Source organism: Cibotium barometz, chromosome 30 (assembly GCF_041138505.1).
Source record: "Cibotium barometz isolate CiBa-2024 chromosome 30, ASM4113850v1, whole genome shotgun sequence".
Taxonomy (NCBI): Eukaryota; Viridiplantae; Streptophyta; class Polypodiopsida; order Cyatheales; family Cibotiaceae; genus Cibotium; species Cibotium barometz.
In genome coordinates, this window is record NC_141075.1 from 32,998,744 (window position 1) to 33,017,781 (window position 19,038).

Sequence of the window (19,038 nt, forward strand, 5' to 3'; positions counted from 1 at the left end):
AATCATCTTCCTACTACTGCTCCTTCTGGTGAGATACCCATCACAGCATGGACAGGTGAAATTCCTTATGTATCTCATTTTTGAACCTTTGGATGTATTGCTTATATTCATGTTCCTAAAGAAACACGAGCAAAGCTTGATGCTCCTGGGCTGAAAGTTATTTTTATTGGGTATTCTGACACTTCCAAAGGCTACAAATTCTATGACCCGTCCTCCAAGAAAGTGCTTGTGAATCGTGATGCTATTTTCAATGAACAGCTTATGGGCGGTACATGGTCCATGGATGATTCTGATGATACTAAATCTTTGCTTCAAGCTTTTCCATTCTTGTGTGATGATGAATCTTCTTCTATAGAGCAACTTTCCTCTTCAATCACAACCATCTAAAGATCAACTTTCCTCTTCACAACCATTGATTCCGAATGCTATCATTGATTCCGAATGCTATCATTGATGATGTTGACATTTTTATTGATCTGCCTATTGATTTTGAGCATGGTTCTTGTCATGTTTATGATGAAGATTTTGAGGCTAATGTTTTCTCTACTTCTGAAGATCCGGCCACGTACAGTGATGCTATATGTTCTCCACAAAAGGATCAATGGCAAGAGGCTATGGAAGCAGAGTACGATTCTCTTATCTCTAAAGGTACATGGATACTCACTGAGCTGCCTCCTAGCCGTACTGCCATTAAGTGTAAGTGGGTATATAAGACAAAATTTAAAGCAGATGGATCCTTTGACAAATTCAAGGCACGTTTAGTTGCCAAAGGTTATTCTCAAGTTGCTGGTGTTGATTATCATGAAACCTTTTCACCAGTTGTTCACATTACTAGTATTCGGGTTTTATTGGCATTTGCTATTCAATTTGACTTAGAAATTCATCAGATGGATGTGCGCACAGCTTTCTTGAATGGAGATTTGAATGAAGAAATTTACATGGAACAGCCAGAAGGATTTGTTATTGCAGGTAGGGAAGATCTTGTTGTTTGTCTTTATAGGGCTTTATATGGTCTTAAACAAGTTTCACGGGCCTGGTACATCAAGTTTGATCTTTTTCTTACCTCCCATGGCTTTCTCTCTTGCTCTTCTGATCCCAACTTATTTACCAAACACCAAAATGGTAGTTTTGTAATCGTTGTCCTTTATGTGGATGATACAATCCTTGTTTCCAATGATTTGGGATTTCTACACCAAAGTAAGCAGTTGTTATCTTCGGCATTTGATATGGTGGATCTTGGAGAGCTTCACTCGTGTGTTGGCATTCAGATTCAAAGGGATCGCAGCAAAGGTATTTTATTACTTCGACAGTCAAAGTTTATTGAAGATACTATTAAGAAGTTTGGTTTGGAATCTGCACATTCAAAACTATTCCTTGTGAGTTCCATGAAAAACACTTCTGATGGTGGTGGCTAGCTTGTTACAAATCAACCATATGCTAATTTGGTTGGATGTCTTCAAGTTGTTGGTTTGAACACTCGTCCTGACATTTTGTTTATTGCTAATTATCTCGGGCAACACCTTGCATGTCCTTCTCTTAAGCATTGGTCTTCAGCAAAGCGCGTGTTAAAATACTTGAAAGGCACTGTAGATTATGGTTTGGTTCAATTCATATCCGACTCCATTCCATCTCTTTCTCTTTTGGGTTACACAGATGCAGATTGGGCCAGCTCACATTTATCTATGCGATCTACTAGTGGCAATTGTTTCTTCATTAATGGTTGTCTTATTTCTTGGACCAGCAAGAAACAACGTTGTGTTGCAGTTTCTACAACCGAATCTGAATATGTTGCGGCATCACTTGCAGCTCGTGAACTCATTTGGCTTCGACAAGTGTTGACAGATATTGGCCATTCTCCTCTTTCTAGTACACCCTTGCGGTGTGATAATCAGAGTGCTATTAGTCTTGCAAAAGACTATGTCCAACATAACAAGTCAAAACATATTGCTGTGCATTACCATTATGTTCGATACGAAGTACGCAAAGGCACTATCATGATTGAACATTGTCCAAGTGACCAGATGAATGCAGATATTCTTACCAAAGGTCTCAATGAGTCACGCTTCATTCTCTTGCGCTCAAATCTTGGAGTTGCCTCGGGCTCACTCTTTCTAGATTAGGCTTTTTACTCTTATGGTAGCTTTGTACATATATCATTGTAATCTTCTAGACACCATGCACTTTGCACATTTCACAATTGCACACTATGACCTCTTGGTCCTTTTGTATATTTGTACATAGATGCACAATGCACTTTCACATCATTACTTCTGGTTCATATTTTCACATTTGTATAGGGGCTTGGGTTTTTCCCTTGTACTCCCCAAGGGTTTTTTCATCCATAGCTAGAGACCCTTGTTTGAGTGGGGGTGTTGGAGCTCTATATATGGCTCACTCTACCTAACTTGGTCTCACCTATATATATGTATCTTGTCCTCAATATGAATCAGTCTTTGGGAGCATACATGATGTGTCTCTTGTCTCGTCTCTTTCTCTCTTGTCTCGTCTCTTTCTCTCTTGTCTCGTCTCTTTCTCTCTACATTTTAACACATCAACAAGAGAATGCCCTGGAGAAAGGCATACCAAGGGGCTCAACCACTTTCTCTTTGCCTTTATGTGATGTGCCAACTACATTTTCAAGAGGACTGGTATTATGACATAGCCTGCCACTCCATGGTCTATCAACAGAACTACTGGATGAGGACTCTCCTGGTCCACTCAATGACTGTGATTTGCTGACTTGCATTCTGTGCTACCACATTTCCACTTACATCATCAGCCCCAACATAATCCTTTTCAGTAGAGCATACCAGCTACTCATCTCATCAAATACAACATCCTTGCTTACCCTCAATTCATGTGTAGCAGGATTATAACATCTATATCCCTTTTTCTCAAGGGAATACCCAATAAATACACATTTTTTTTGCTTTTGGATCTAGCTTGGTATGTAACTCATCTGGCACATGCACATATATAATACATCCAACGACTTTCAAGTGAGACAAATTAGGTTTCTTGCCAGTACACTTCTCCTCTAGTGTTACATCATGTATGGCTACAGTAGGAGTCATGTTCATACTATAAATTGATGTAGACACAGCCTCAGTCCAATAGCTATATGGCATATTCTTCTCAACCATCAATGCGCGTGCTATCTTTACAATGTGCCTATTTTTCTGCTCAGCAACTCCATTTTGCTGTGGAGTGTATCTACATGTAAATTGTCTCTGAATGCCATTATTTCACAAAGCATTTAGAGAACTCATTGGAGAAGTATTCTCCCCGTCCATCTGACCTTAAGCACTTCACATACTTTCCTATCTATTTTTCACCCATAACTCTGAAATTCTAAAAATGCCTGAACACTTCACTCTTCTCCTTCATGAAGTAAACCCACACTTTCCTCCCGTGGTCATCCAATAAATGTTATGTAGTACTAATAAAGTGTTGATCTATTTTTATTTGATATTATAGGCTCTTCTTCTACATCTTCAAGTCAACACAAACAAAAATCTTGATGTAAGATATCACTTAAAGAGATTAACACTTACATCTCTCTTGCTGTTTTTCATTCTTATGATGCACCCCCCCAGTGTTTGGGAGTTTTTTAAAAATTACTTAATTTGTAGCATCATGCATAGAGCTTCATGAAGCTTGTTTGCATAGAGCTTCAAAAATCCTATTTGCATAGAGCTTCATGAAGCTTGTTTGCATAGAGCTTCAAAAATCCTATTTGCATAGAGCTTCATGAAGCTTGTTTGCATAGAGCTTCAAAAATCCTATTTGCATAGAGCTTCATGAATCCTATTTGCATAGAGCTTCATGAAGCTCATGAAGATTGGGGAGTTTTGTGAGAACTTCCTAGTTTGCCCCCTTTTTTTACAGGTTTATTTTTTATGCGTAGAAGCATTATTTTTATGCTGAGAAGCATGATTTCACTACTTAATTGCATTATTAGTAGTTCTTTTTACTGCTCAGTAGTGTTATTTTTTTGCTCATCAGCAATACTATTAATAGCATTGTTTTCCTGCTCAGCACGAAATTTTGATGCTATTTTCACTCTTGAGATGCGACTCCATTTTGTAGTGAAAATAGCAGTATTTCTAGCAACGAAATAGACCCATGTCTCTTTACCCTTATAGTTATAAAAGTGCTACTATTTTCGCATTCTGTTTGGTGTAGTGACAAGGTCCACAATTATAAATGCATCTCACCCTCTAAGTATGTGCCTGAAAGAGGAGTGCTAAGAGTTGTAGAGTTAACCTACCAAACTGTAGTGTTGCGAGACAGCTCTGCGGGGGTGACCCCCATGAACCTTGATTGACCCTTACAAAAATACCTGAGGAGGAAAGGAAGAGGAGATAGGGAGGGACTCTAAACTACCTAGAATCCCACAGGCTAAGAGTCCCCTAAGTCAAATCCTAATTAACTACATTCATCAAGATGGTGATAGTGTCTACCCTATTTATATAGTTACCATGTGCAAGTAAATGGGGGAGGGACACTAATGCCTTAGGATTCTCGTATGAATCTCATTATGTGCTCTATTAATCATTAGAGTTAAGCATAAGCATCTATACATATATTGAGAGCTCTATGCATAAAGCCTACACATAAAGGCTATGCAAGCTTTATGTATAAGGCCTATGTAAATTTCTTGCATAAATCCTATGCAAGCTTTATGCATAAAGACTACGCATAAAGCTTTCATAAAGCCTATGCTAAAGCTTGCATTGAGAGCTCTATGCATGCATTGAGAGATAACCCTAAAAGCATAAAACCCTAAAAGCATAAAACCCTAAAATCCCTAAAAGCATTGAGAGATAACCCTAAAAGCATAAAACCCTAAAATCCCTAAAAGCAAGAGAGAAAGGAGTGAGCCCTTACCTCAAAACACCATATTAGATAAAATGGGAAAAATAGCATTCCCAAATTGGCCCATTTTTTAAGTTTATTAAGATTTTTCTTCTTTTCTAACATGAAAGTGAAAATAAGACCGCTCAATCTATAGAATCATGAATTAAAAAAATGTTAAAATCAATAATTCTTTTATAGAACTTGTCTCTTAGGCTAGTAAGGAGAACAACAAGATTTGGTTTGAAACAAGCACTTGAAAAATCAAAGGTGAGATAAGTATAATAATAGGATGTTAAGAATATCCCTACTAGAGCCATTCTACATCTACTATTCATGCCAGATTATTGAGAATGGCCCTAGGAACATTCTACCACGCACACTCTTTATTGAATATAGCATAAAGGACATGGAATGGCTCTAGGGCCATTCTATATCCAATGTAGTAAAAAGGTATAGAATTTCCCTAGGGCCACTCCACCATGCGTATTTGTTTTTCTTCTAAAGCGCAAAGGGTTCTAGAATGGCCATAGGGCCATTCTACCATGGGAATTGTGCTCTAGTGAAGCACAAGGTGTTTATAATGTCCCTAGGGACATTCTATAATGATAGAAAACAAGACAGGTAGAACATGATCATCACTCACCCAAAATGTTAGAATGTGTCCAAAGTTGTGTTAAAAGCATGGATCGAGCTCTCCTAACTACACATCCTAATAACACACTAATTTTATCTAATGACATGGCTAATATAAGGTGGATAGAAATGAAGGAGACTCATGTGATGAGTGTGTGCTAATTAAATTTAGACTCAAGTTCAGTTAGGTTACAAGATGAAAACTTTTACTCATTTAGGTTACAAGATGGAAACTTGTACTCATAAAAAGACTTGAGATGTGATTGTATTCCATTTCTTGAAATGTCCTCCTTTTATCTGAGGAGAGTACAACTTAGATTTTCTCTTTTTGTGTGTGGGATGATTCTCATTTGGTGATGTGCCTTCTCACACTCACTCATTACTTTTCTTGTGCTCCATGGCACCATATTTCTCAACACCCCCCCTTGATGCCAAATCCTTGGACTACTCAAGATAGTCAGATGCGAGGTTTTACAAAATATTGTTTGACTTTTTACTTTCTACATTCTCTTATATGTTGAGAGAAAATTTGCCTCATGTGCTACTTTAACACTTCCCCCCCTTGATCATGACTTGACCTATCTTTGAGGCCTAGAGGTCATCTCTAAGAGTTGGGTCCCCCATTGATAGAGACTTGACCTATCTTTAAGGTCTAAATATCTCGTCTAAGAGTAGGGTTATAAATTTTGGCTATTTCTTCTATCTTGGCTACATTATCGATGTCAGAGGGTAGTTACAAACACCTTTTGTAGGAAGTAGGATTATTTTTTAAATAAATTTTTCTTTAAGAGATGGGTAGTGATGGTAGCTTCTTTGTTGCTCATCGTCGTTGATGTTGACTTGATGTTTTTTTTGTTTTTTGCTTATGCACACTCACATACTCATTTGGTTGCGGTGTTTTTACAAAGACTCGTCTCTTTAGTTTCAGACTTTCTCTTGCGTGCTCATATTGGTCGCATGTACAATGGTTGCAAAAAAATTGGTAAAATTTGGTGAAGTTTTTTTTTATGATGGAAATGTTGATTTTGATGAAGAACTTGTTTTAGAAATTCATCTTTTTGTTGCTCTTGATAAATAAAAGCTAATGACAAATTTTACATAGCACTTGGATTTGCACTTGATGATGCCCATGACATTGATTAAAAAAAAACTGAATTAGAAATGTCAAAATGAAATCCATAAGGATCCATAGGAACACTATCCTAAGGAGGGATTTTTTCTTCTTCCTTTTTTTTCCTTCAATTTTCACCAAACAAAAAAGAGATCTCTTATCTCTTTATTTTTGTGGTGCTACCATTGGGGGTCATGGGTTTGTTGGTGCCTTCTTTGGACTTACCCTCACGCACATGCCCGATGTGTGCCACCATCATTAGATATTCTGGGTTGGTTACCGTACCGTAGCTTGATGGTCTTTGTCAAGGTTGCTTGCATGGCTCTTGGAAACCTGAAAGGGATGTTGACACCTTCTGTCTCACCCTGCTTTGGCACTGCAAAGGAGTGCGAGCTCTTCTTTGCTGCCTTGCCCGAGTTGATCCTGGGTTGATCTGAAACAGGCTTTGGCTCCTTTGGCCTAGCCCTTGTTCTGCACTGTGGAGAAGATGGGGCTTCTGCTTTACTGCATCTGCCCAAGACGCAATCCTTGTTGATCGGAAAGGGCGTCGGCTCCTCCTGCCTAGCCCTCTATACTACTCGGCGATGTGATTGCTCGCCTTGCTGTTGCAAGTGACATGGCTCCTCGCCTTGCTATTGCAGCTAGAACTACTATGGAGAAGGTAGTCACTAAGGACCTCGCCAAGAACAATAAGGGAGTCTGTGTGAATCTCTCTAGCTCACAACTGAATCTCTCTTTCACATAGTTGCATGCTAACACACTACAAGAGGCGGGGCCATTATCCATGCTTTAGAACTAAGCTTAAAATCCCCTAAACGTCGAAATACCCATCAAAAAAACGTCGAAATAGAAATGTCGAAATAAGCGTCCAAACAAGAGTCAAAAAAGGTAATTTTACCACACATTTTTTGATGCCCTTTTTGAGCGGTGACAATTATTTCAACTACTATTTCGACGATTATTTCGACTGCTATTTCGATACATATTTTGACTATCATTTGGACGTTGTTTTCAACGGATGCAAGAAACTTTCAACGCTTATTTCGACACGTGCAGGTATTAATTTTTTTTTAGCATAATAGTGTATCTAGCTGTAGTCTTGTCACTGGATGCACCATTATGCCAAATTATTTTGACGGTTATTTCGACATGTATTTCGACTATCATTTAGACGCTGTTATCAATGGATGCAATAAACTTTCAACGCTTATTTTGACGCGTGTAGGTATTGAATTTTTTTTGGCATAATGGTGGATCCAACTATAGTCTTGTCACTGGATGCACCATTATGCCAAATTTATAGAGTAGCAAAGGCAACTGTACTCTGATGTGAAGAATGAAGCAAATTTATTAAAAAAGTTAGAGAGTTCCATAACGTTTTTTACATTAGAAAGTAGGTACAAAATTCACACAAGTGCAAACAATGGACAAATTATATTGCAAGATGTGAAATTTACATATCAAGCTGTGATGAGATAAGCCACAATTGAAATTTACATATCAAGCTGTGAGACGAGATAAGCCAAAATCTGCATACAATCTATTCAAGCTCAAACAAAGATGTGACCTGACCAAAATGTGTATGTACAAAGACATGGGCAAGGCCACTCTATGTGGAGCCCTCACTCAGGATCAAGCATTGGTCCCTCCTACAAAAACCATACAAGACACTTTTTTTGGTATACCAAAACAACGATCTAACATGACAAGGCAAAGAAAGTATACAAATCATAAGGTTAAGGCTTGCTGCACTTATCATATCTACAATGCACTCCCCCAATTGAGGTTGGCACCTTATCGCTCAAGCTTCTACAAAAGAAAGTATGTGTTATGGCAGCGAGCAATGTTCTCGTCTTCTCCCGTTTTGCCGGCCGACCAACCACTTGATTCCAAAAGTACCAAAACAATAAGATAAGCGTTGATACTTACAAAGTAGACATAACATCAAATGAAACATACAAGATAAATTTTGATACTTACAAAGTAGACATGGAACGCGTCCAAACCGCCGCTTCCACGGTGAGAACTTCCTACGCTCTCCATTCGACGCACCCTCTTATTGCTTGTAACGTTGGGGATTTCAAGCATGTTTTTGCTTCTCCTCATTCCAATCCTCGGTGCTCATGTACTAAAGGCTTCTCATCCCCTGCTGCCTTCACTCTCCTAGTCACATCTCCCCACCAATGTTTCATGATGTCCACCATGTCCTCCTTTGTCCACGTTATGGAGACAACATCACTACCGCACCGGCCGGCTTGTACTCATCCTTGATTTGATTTATGACTCTATCTTTCTTGTCTTTATCCAACTTTGGCCATAAAGTCATAAAGTCATTTGCAAAGACAATGTGACAAAGTTCGCGGATGCGGCTCTTCATCTCTTGCCTGACATTATCCAAAACCACATTTCCATTGACAATTGTGTAAAATTCTTCTCCATCGGGTGGGTGTGGGCTGTGCGTCGAAACGTCACCGATGATCGCGAGCGTGGAGTGCTTCTGGCATGCTAGATGGGGAATGTAGGATCCCTTTCCCCACCGCACAATGAATTCAAGGTGCTAACAGTGGAAGTAGCACTTCTTGTGCGGGGTAGGGTCCCTCACTCAAGGCCTTGCCCACAGTTATCCGAATAAGAGACTAATCCATCGGTTCTTCCAAAATCGAAACCGAAAAACTTTCCTTTCCCGAAAAGCACGGGGGATTCCTCCAGGATAAAATTTTCTCTAACGTAGTCAAAATCCTTAACTAACTGAACTGATCTGACTGAACCTGTAGTATCAAAGTCAGATCAAGGAAAAGATTGCACTTGGATCATAGAGACCAACGCTTTTTTCCTCATGGAGAGGCACATCCGTTGATTCTTTTCCATAGAACAATTTTTATCCAGGATTTACTTCATCTATCATACCATAACAGTTTTGAGTCTCATTTTAAGGATCTATCATTCCAGTCTAACCCCATCCAGTCCCATGGGTTAGCCAAACACTGTAGTGATGGGATCCAATTAGGAATTTGGTTAGGTTTTTTCTTGGGTACTAGGGAAAAGAGTTCCCAGGGCCCCTAGACAGATATTCATGTAAACTTAAAACTAGTCATAGCACTTATACACGCAATATAAAATTGCCTTTTTCACCGAATCAGCTATCTTTAAAAACAATCATTTAATGAAACCATTGTGTTACTGATCATTATCCTCAAAATCTCTGGTTAAATCCTTATTTACAATCATTCCTTCATCGGTGTACCTATGGCATCATAGGTAACCAGAACGCTCACCACATGTCCACTTAGGGGCCTTTTCGATAGTTCCTAGCTCATAGTAATCGGCAATATATTCACACACCAAAATGGAATGTCTATTGAAGATCAGCAAGATCAACCAATAGATCCATATAAAAGAGCCATGGACTCATCCGTTGAGGACCACAAAGGTCAATCAACCAGATCCATTCCCGAATTCAGAAAACAACTCTTACTCCTTTTTCCAATATCTTCCACGCACGCATGGGTATCGTCGGTGACCCAGAGCCCGAGTACCATATGGTCAGCACACTCTAGGATCCTTCCCAGGTGACCTAGTGCTTCACTCATAGGCCGCTTCCTTGGTCCCTCATCCACCGTACCAGAAGCTCACCATTTTAATCAAACGAGGCTGGTCAAGTCCTCGGTCGAACTTGCTATGCGAGACATCCTCCATTGACTCTCCGTCAGCTGTTGCAACTATCACATTAGGTCTCCACGACCTCATTCACAAGACGGTCAAAATTCTTCTCCAGCATTCTTGACATAAAACAGTCATTTAAAAATAGTTCAAAAATACAGTTTCTACTATAAGGAACTCTCATCTTTCCACACTACTCCACATCAACCTATATTATTTAATTCCACAACCATTTCATAAGGATTCCTATTCTTATTCAATCACATCATTTTTCATCTCATCACATCTTTCCTATTTAATTCCACAAACATTTCATAAGGATTCCTATTCTTATTCAATCACATCATTTTTCATCTCATCACATCTTTCCTCAATTTATCCTCATCAGATCTCATCCACTCGCATCTACCCATATCCCCATCTCATCACATCACATTCATACCTATCCATCACATCACTTCTATCCACATCATATCTTATTCATACACATCTCATCTCATTCATCCACATCCATCCAATCGTTCACATGTATGACTACTCGCACTTATCCATACATTCCTATCTATCACTTCAAATCCACATATATTCATGTCACATCTCATCTCGTTACATCGCATCACATTCTTTCACATACACATCTATATCCATTCTTTCACATACATCCACATCCATTCTTTCACATACACATCTATATCCATTCTTTCACATACATCCACATCCATTCTTTCACATACACATCTATATCCATTCTTTCACATACATCCACATCCATTCTTTCACATATTCATTCACATCCATTCTTCGCATACACATTCACATCCATTCCTCACATACACATTCACATCCTTTATCATCACATACATTCACTCACATCTCATATCGTTTATTTCCATTCTAATTCACATGACATCACATCTCATCCATTCATTCACATTTATTTGATTCGCGTCACATCCCATCACATGTATTCATCTCATATTCTCATCACTTCTCATCACATCTATTCATCTCATATTCTCATCACTTCTATTCACATCACATCTATCCAATCATCTATCTGATTCGCATCACATCTCATCACATCTATTCATCTCATATTATCATCACTTCTAGTCACATCACATCTATCCAATCATCTATCTGATTTACATCTTATCTCATCACATCTATTCACCTCACATCTCATCACCTCTATTCACAGAATTTAAACATAGAATTTAAGAGGATCCTATTTTTATATATATAAAGATTCTTTACGCATCTATTTATGCATAATTAAAATTTAAGAAAAATAACACTTTTGAAATAAAATTAAATCCTTTATGCATCTTTCTATACATAAATTCGATTTTAACGAGAATAACACTTTTGAAATAAAAAAAATTCCTTTATGCATCTTTCTATGCATAAAATCGAAATTAATGACAATAACTCTTTTGAAATAAAAAAAATTTCTTTATGCATCTTTCTATGCATAAAATCCAAGTTAATGAGAATAACTCTTTTGAAATTAAAATAAATTTCTTTATGCATCTTTCTATGCATAAAATCAAAATTAATGAGAATAACTCTTTTGCAGTAAAAATAATTTCCTTTATGCATCTATCTATGCATAAAATCAAAGTTAATGAGAATAATTCTTTTGAATTAAAAATAATTTTCTTTTAATGAGAATGACACTTTTGAAATAAAATAAATCTTTTAGAATGCACAAACTGTAGTAGTTACTCTTTTAGAATAACCTAATGATAAACTTTAGAATAACCAAATGATAAACTTTAGTTCCACAAAATTTGAGAAAATTTTACCATAACCTCCTTTGTATGGCTGACCATTTCTCAGTTTTAACATTCAATTTATGACTTGACTTAATCCAATTTGAATTCTAATATTTCTAATCTACTCCATTTTCTAAAAATTAAGAGAGTAAACAATGAAAAGAGTTTAATCAATCATTTAATTAAACTTTCTAGGATTAAGAAGGGATGGATTGCAAAGAAGAGAAGGGATGGCCTTTCCATCAAGACATAGCATCAGTTTTTAATTCAAACATTTTCAAATCATAAAATTTAAGAAAACCATAGATTTAAAATTTACAATAAGTAAGAATTAAGCTTACATGGAGTTTGTAAGCTTTCCTTTGGCTTGAGGGATTGAGGGTTCTACTCTTGTTTGGAGCAAGAGTGGCCACCAATTCTTTTTTTGGAGAGGATTTAGTCAAAAACAATTGAATTATCAAGTGAATTCAATGTATTTGACTCTGTGGTGGAGGAGTAGAGTAACAGTGCATAAACACTCTTAATCTTTTACAAAGGGGGAGGCTTCTACTTATAGGAAAAAGTGAGCCTCTAACCAAGCAAACTGATTCTAGAATTTTCCAGATCAGTTTGGTCACTTTTTGACCATTTTTAGGTTAGTTTAGCTTACTTTTTGGATCTAGTTCAAACAGGAGAGAGGAGAGATGAGAATATCTCATTATTTGCGAGTTTAAAACTCATCCACACATGTGAAATAGGTGCCTCCTTCATGAGGGGAATTCCCCATACTGAGGTGTCAAAAATGCATCATTTCCTCTAAATATCTTTTCCTTTTCTAACTAATAAACCTTGTTCTTAGTCAACTCTTCATCTTATGTGACTATTTACTCATTTTTGGGAGATTTTCTTTTATTCTTTAATTTATCTCCTCCCTACATTTCGATTAATCTTATTCGTCCATAGGAACCTTAATCCAAAATTTTTAGAAAATCTGGACCCTCAGGCTAAGGTCCTTTTTACCTATTTTCAATTTATTCCAATTGCACATAGGAAAGTTCTTTTTGAATTTATGTTTCAGGGAAAATAATTTTAATAAGAAGGGATATTTTTCCATCTAAAGATATCTAGAAACTGAATTATCTCTCTCTAGAATAATTTCTCTCTCTAGGCCAAAGCAGATAGAAACAAGATCTGTTATTATTCTGAAAAAGGGGATTGATTACAGCAGGGGAAGAAACTAGACATCTTGAGGGGCTCGGGGAGGAATATTACATCCTATCCCACTTAAAAAATGCGAGATATCCTCGTCTCGGTGGAGTATGAATTCTTTCATCTTCACCTTCTTCGTCACAATCACTTCAATCACTTCTTCTTCAATCACTTCCAGCGTTACTGCCTTGGAAGTGGACGGCCGATTTGGAAACAATTCTCTTTGACTTTTCCTATTCTGAGGCAGAGGTCTTGCATTACTTTGGTTTGAAATTACGGGTTGGTTAGAGAGTCTACCTCTGGAATTTCCCTGATTTTGGTGGGGATAGAAACGTGATTACTCTAGAAGGAAGGAGATTGAGTATGGAATCTTGATCCTTGATTTTTCGGCCCTGAAAACCTTGATCCAAAAGGAGTTGGATCAAAAAGGAGTTGGTGGACAATCCAAACGTGATTACTCTAGAAGGAAGGAGATTGAGTATGGAATCTTGATCCTTGATTTTTCGACCCTGAAAACCTTGATCCAAAAGGAGTTGGTGGACAATCCATACTGCGATGTCCAAATCCTTGACAGTTATAGCATTTCACTCCCTTGTTCAAGGGTGGAACTTCTGAAGTTGAATTCTAGGGGATTGAGTTTTGGGAAAAAGACATTTCTTCCATTCTGGAACTTCCTATATCCTAGGCTTAATATCTCTTAGATAGGCGGTGGAAGGTTGGAATCACCTTTTGGAACTAAAAACCTTTTGAAAGGTGATGGTGCTCGCTTTGGTGGGACCTTGACATCAAAGGCCTTGGAGAAATCCTTCGCCATCCGCACTACTTCAACCATGGAAACTGGCTTGGCGTTCTTCACCAAAATATTCAAAGGTTCATTCAGTCCCCGAATGAACCTGGCCATCAGCTAATCTTCATTCAACAGTGGCGAGTATTTGAGAGGGAGAGCGAACTCTTGGTGATAAACTTCAATAGTTCTGCTCCCCTAGGTTAGCTATAAGAATTTGTTTATCTTTGTTTCCAAAAAGCCGGGAGGACAGAACCTCGTGCTTAGGTAAATTTTGAGATCATTCCATGTCTGGATATTCAGATTCAGACCGTTTGTCTCGCAGTGGTTTCTCCATGCCACTTTGGTTGTTTCTACTATCTTCAGCCTTGCAAGAGCCTCTTTACTCTTTTGGTTGTAGCTGGTGACATCAAAGTACTCTTCCATTGCTTCGATCCACTTCTCCATAGCCTCACCCAAGTTTTCCCCTTCACCCTTGAAACGCCAAGGCTACGAACTATGAAGAGTTTTACGAACATCCAAGTTGAGCTCTTCCTCATCGAGTTGGGGGTTATCATTTCTACCACAACGACCTCGATCCATGTTCCTATTAATATGAAAAATCTTGTTAAGTCTCTATATTTATGATTCAAATTTGATTTTTGATTCATCTAATTTTGGGATTCTTTAGATAGGTCGATTCCCCACAGAATCGAGGGATAAAGATACTCGTATTATCAGATAACAATTCATTCAGAACACATCATTCATATCTTTAACACAATAATGGTCTATTAGATCGAATTTTTCATCTGAACAGTACTCCATGGGGGATTTCAAATTTTTTAGATTTTTAATTTGTCATCCCTTAACTTGATCCACTGGGTCAAGAGTTAATAGTAGCAATCTCTCAGCACAATCCACTAATCTCATAGTGATTTGCAGAAGTCATTATCGTCATTCCAGTTACGAATATCAACACAGGGACTCATTCCATTCATCCTCATTGTGGTTTTGCTCAGTTTATCGCTTTTTAACCAAAAATTCAAGAATCATCATTTTTTCAATCAGAATCCAATTCAACTCATTACTTCTCAATCAGAACTTTAAAATCATATCAACCACATTCGAATTCATCATCTGGATAGCATTTTAGCTTATAATTTAAAGATCTTAGATTTACTCGTATATACTGCCCAGTAAAGAGCTGCAGTTATACCCTTGGTATATACGGGTAGTCATGATCCTTGAAACTATAAGGTAAATACCATCATGTCTAGGCCTCAAGCAAGTTAGGGATTCCATATAATTGTAGTACTTCCATCTAAAGACCCAATTATCAATTTAGGAATTTCATTCTGAATATCAATTTGTATGAGTTTCATCACACAATTCCAACCTTTACTGCTACTTCTTAAATTTATGACATTCTTGGCTTCTCGGTTGATCCACTTTAGTCAAATTGCTTTGATACCAGCTGTATGATCCGTGTATGAGTTTCATCACACAATTCCAACCTTTACTGCTACTTCTTAAATTTATGACATTCTTGGCTTCTCGGTTGATCCACTTTAGTCAAATTGCTTTGATACCAGCTGTATGAGTTTCATCACACAATTCCAACCTTTACTGCTACTTCTTAAATTTATGACATTCTTGGCTTCTCGGTTGATCCACTTTAGTCAAATTGCTTTGATACCAGCTGTATGATCCCTGTACCCACTGCGCAAGGAATTTAGGGTGCTAGCAGTGGAAGTAGCACTTCTTCTGCGAAGGTGTAGGGTCCCACACTCGGGGCCTCGCCCACACGGATATCCAGATAAGAGACTAATCCATCGGTTCTTCTGAAATCGAGATTGGAGAAACTTCCCTTGCCCCGAAAGCACGGGCGATTCCTCCAGGATAATTTTTCTCTAACGTAGTCAAAAGCCTTAACTAACTGAACTGATCTGAACGAACCCATAGTATCAAAGTCAGATCAAGGAAAAGATTGCACCTAGATCATAGAGACCAACAATTTTTTCCTCATAGAGAGGCACAGCAATTGATTCTTTTCCATAGAACAATTTTTATCTGGGATTTACTTCATCTATTGTACCATAACAGAATTGAGTCTCATTTTAGGGATCCATCACTCCACCCTAACCCCATCCAGTCCCATGGGTTAGCCAAACTTCCCAACCACTGTAGTGATGGGATCCAATTAGGAATTTGGTTAGGTTTTATCCCGGGTACCAGGGAAAAGAGTTCCGAGGCCCCCTAGCCGAATATTCATGTAAACTTAAAACTAGTCACACCACTCACACCCAATATGAAATTGCCTTTTTCACCGAATCAGCTATCTTTAAAAATAATCATTTAATGAAACCATTGTGTCACTGATCATAATCCTCGAAATCTTCAGTTAAATCCTTATTTCCAATCATTCCTTCATCGATGTACCTATGGCATCATTGGTAACCAGAACGCTCACCACCTGTCCACTCAGGGGCCTTTTTGATAGTTCCTAGCTCATAGTAACCGGTAATATATTCACACATCAAAACGGAATCTCCGTTGGAGATCAGCAAGGTCAACCAACGGATCCATATAAAAGAGCCATAGACTCATCCGTTTAGGACCAGCAAGGTCAATCAACCAGATCCATGCTCGAATTTAGAAAAAAACTCTTACTCCTTGTTCCAATATCTTCCACGACGCATGCATAGGTATCATCGGCGACCCAAAGCCCGAGCACCGTATGGTCAGCACTCTCTTGGATCCTTCGCAGGTGACCTAGTGCTTCACTCATAGGCCACTTCCTTGGTTCCTCATCCACCGTACCGGAAGCTCACCATTTTAATCGAACCGAGGCTGGTCAAGACCTCGGTCAACCTTGCTACACGAGATGTTCTCCATTGACTCTACTTCAGCTATTGCAACTATCACATTAGATCTCCACGACCTCATTCTCACAAGACGGTCAAAATGCTTCTCTAGCATTCTTGACATAAAACAGTCATTTAAAAACAGTTCAAAAATATAGTTTCTATAACGAACTCTCGTGTTTCCACACTACTCCACATCAACCCACATTATTTAATTCCACAACCATTTCATAAGGATTCCTATTCCCTTTCAATCACATCATTTTTCATCTCATCACATCTTTCCTCAATTTATCCTCATCAGATCTCATCCACTCGCATCTACCCATATCCTCATCTCATCCACTCGCATCTACCCATATCCTCATCTCATCACATCACATTCATTCATATCCATCACATTCATTCTAATCACCATTAAATCGCATCACTTCTATCCACATCATATCTTATTCATACACATCTCATCTCATCCATCCACATCCATCCAATCGTTCACATGTACGACTACTCGCATCTATCCATACATTCATATCTATCACTTCACATCCACATATATTCATGTCACATCTCATCTCTGTACATCACATCACATTCTTTCACATACACATCTATATCCATTCTTTCACATACATCCACATCCATTGTTTCACATACACATCTATATCCATTCTTTCACATACATCCACATCCATTGTTTCACATATTCATTCACATCCATTCTTTGCATACACATTCACATCCATTCCTCACACACATTCACATCCTTTATCATCACATACATTCACTCACATCTCATATCATTCATTTCCATTCTGATTCACATGACATCACATCTCATCCATTCATTCACATTTATCTGATTTGCATCACATCCTATCACATCTATTCATCTTATAATCTCATCACTTCTATTCATATAACATCTATCCAATCATCTATCTGATTCACATCACATCTATTTATCTCATATTCTCATCACTTCTATTCACATCTATTTATCTCATCACATCTATTTATCTCATATTCTCAATATAGAATTTAAGAGGATCCTAGAATCTAAGAGGATCCTAGAATTTATGCATCTTTCTATATATAAATTCGATTTTAATGAGAATAACACTTTTGAAATAAAATAAAGTCCTTTATGCATCTTTCTATGCATAAAATCGAAATTAATGAGAATAACTCTTTTGAAATAAAAGTAAATTCCTTTATGCATCTATCTATGCATAAAATCAAAATTAATGAGAATAACTCTTTTGAAATAAAAGTAAATTCCTTTATGCATCTTTCTATGCATAAAATCAAAATTAATGAGAATAAATCTTTTGAAATAAAAATAAATTCCTTTATGCATCTTTCTATGCATAAAATCAAAGTTAATGAGAATAACTCTTTTGAAATAAAAATAAATTCCTTTTAATGAGAATGACACTTTTGAAATAAAATAAATCTTTTAGAATGCACAAATGGAAGGAATTACTCTTTTAGAATAACCTAATGATAAACTTTAGTTCCACAAAATTTAAGAAAATTTTGCCATAACCTCCTTTGTATGGCTGACCATTTCTCACTTTTAACATTCAATTTATGACTTGAATTAATCTAATTTGAATTCTAATATCTCTAATCTATGCCATTTTCTAAAAATTAAGGGAGTAAACAATGAAAAGAGTTTAATCAATCATTTAATTTAACTTTCTAGGATTAAAAAGGGATGAATTGTAAAGAAGAGAAGGGGTGGCCTTTCCATTAAGACATAGCATCAGATTTTAAATTCAAACATTTTCAAATCATAAAATTTAAGAAAACCATAGATTAATTCACAATAAGTAAGAATTAAGCTTACATGGAGTTTGTAAGCTTTCCTTTGGCTTGAGGGATTGATGGTTCTACTCTTGTTTGCAGCAAGAGTGGCCACCTGTTCTTTTTTTGGAGAGGATTTAGTAAAAAACAATTGAATTAGCAAGTGAATTCAATGTATTTGTTGACTGTGTGTGGAGGAGTAGAGTAACAGTGCATAAATACTATTAATCTTTTACAAAGGGGGAGGTTTCTATTTATAGGAAAAAGTGAGCCTCTAACTAAGCAAACTGATTCTAGAATTTTCCAGATCAGTTTGGTCACTTTTTGACCATTTTTAGGTCAATTTAGCTTACTTTTTGGATCTAGCTG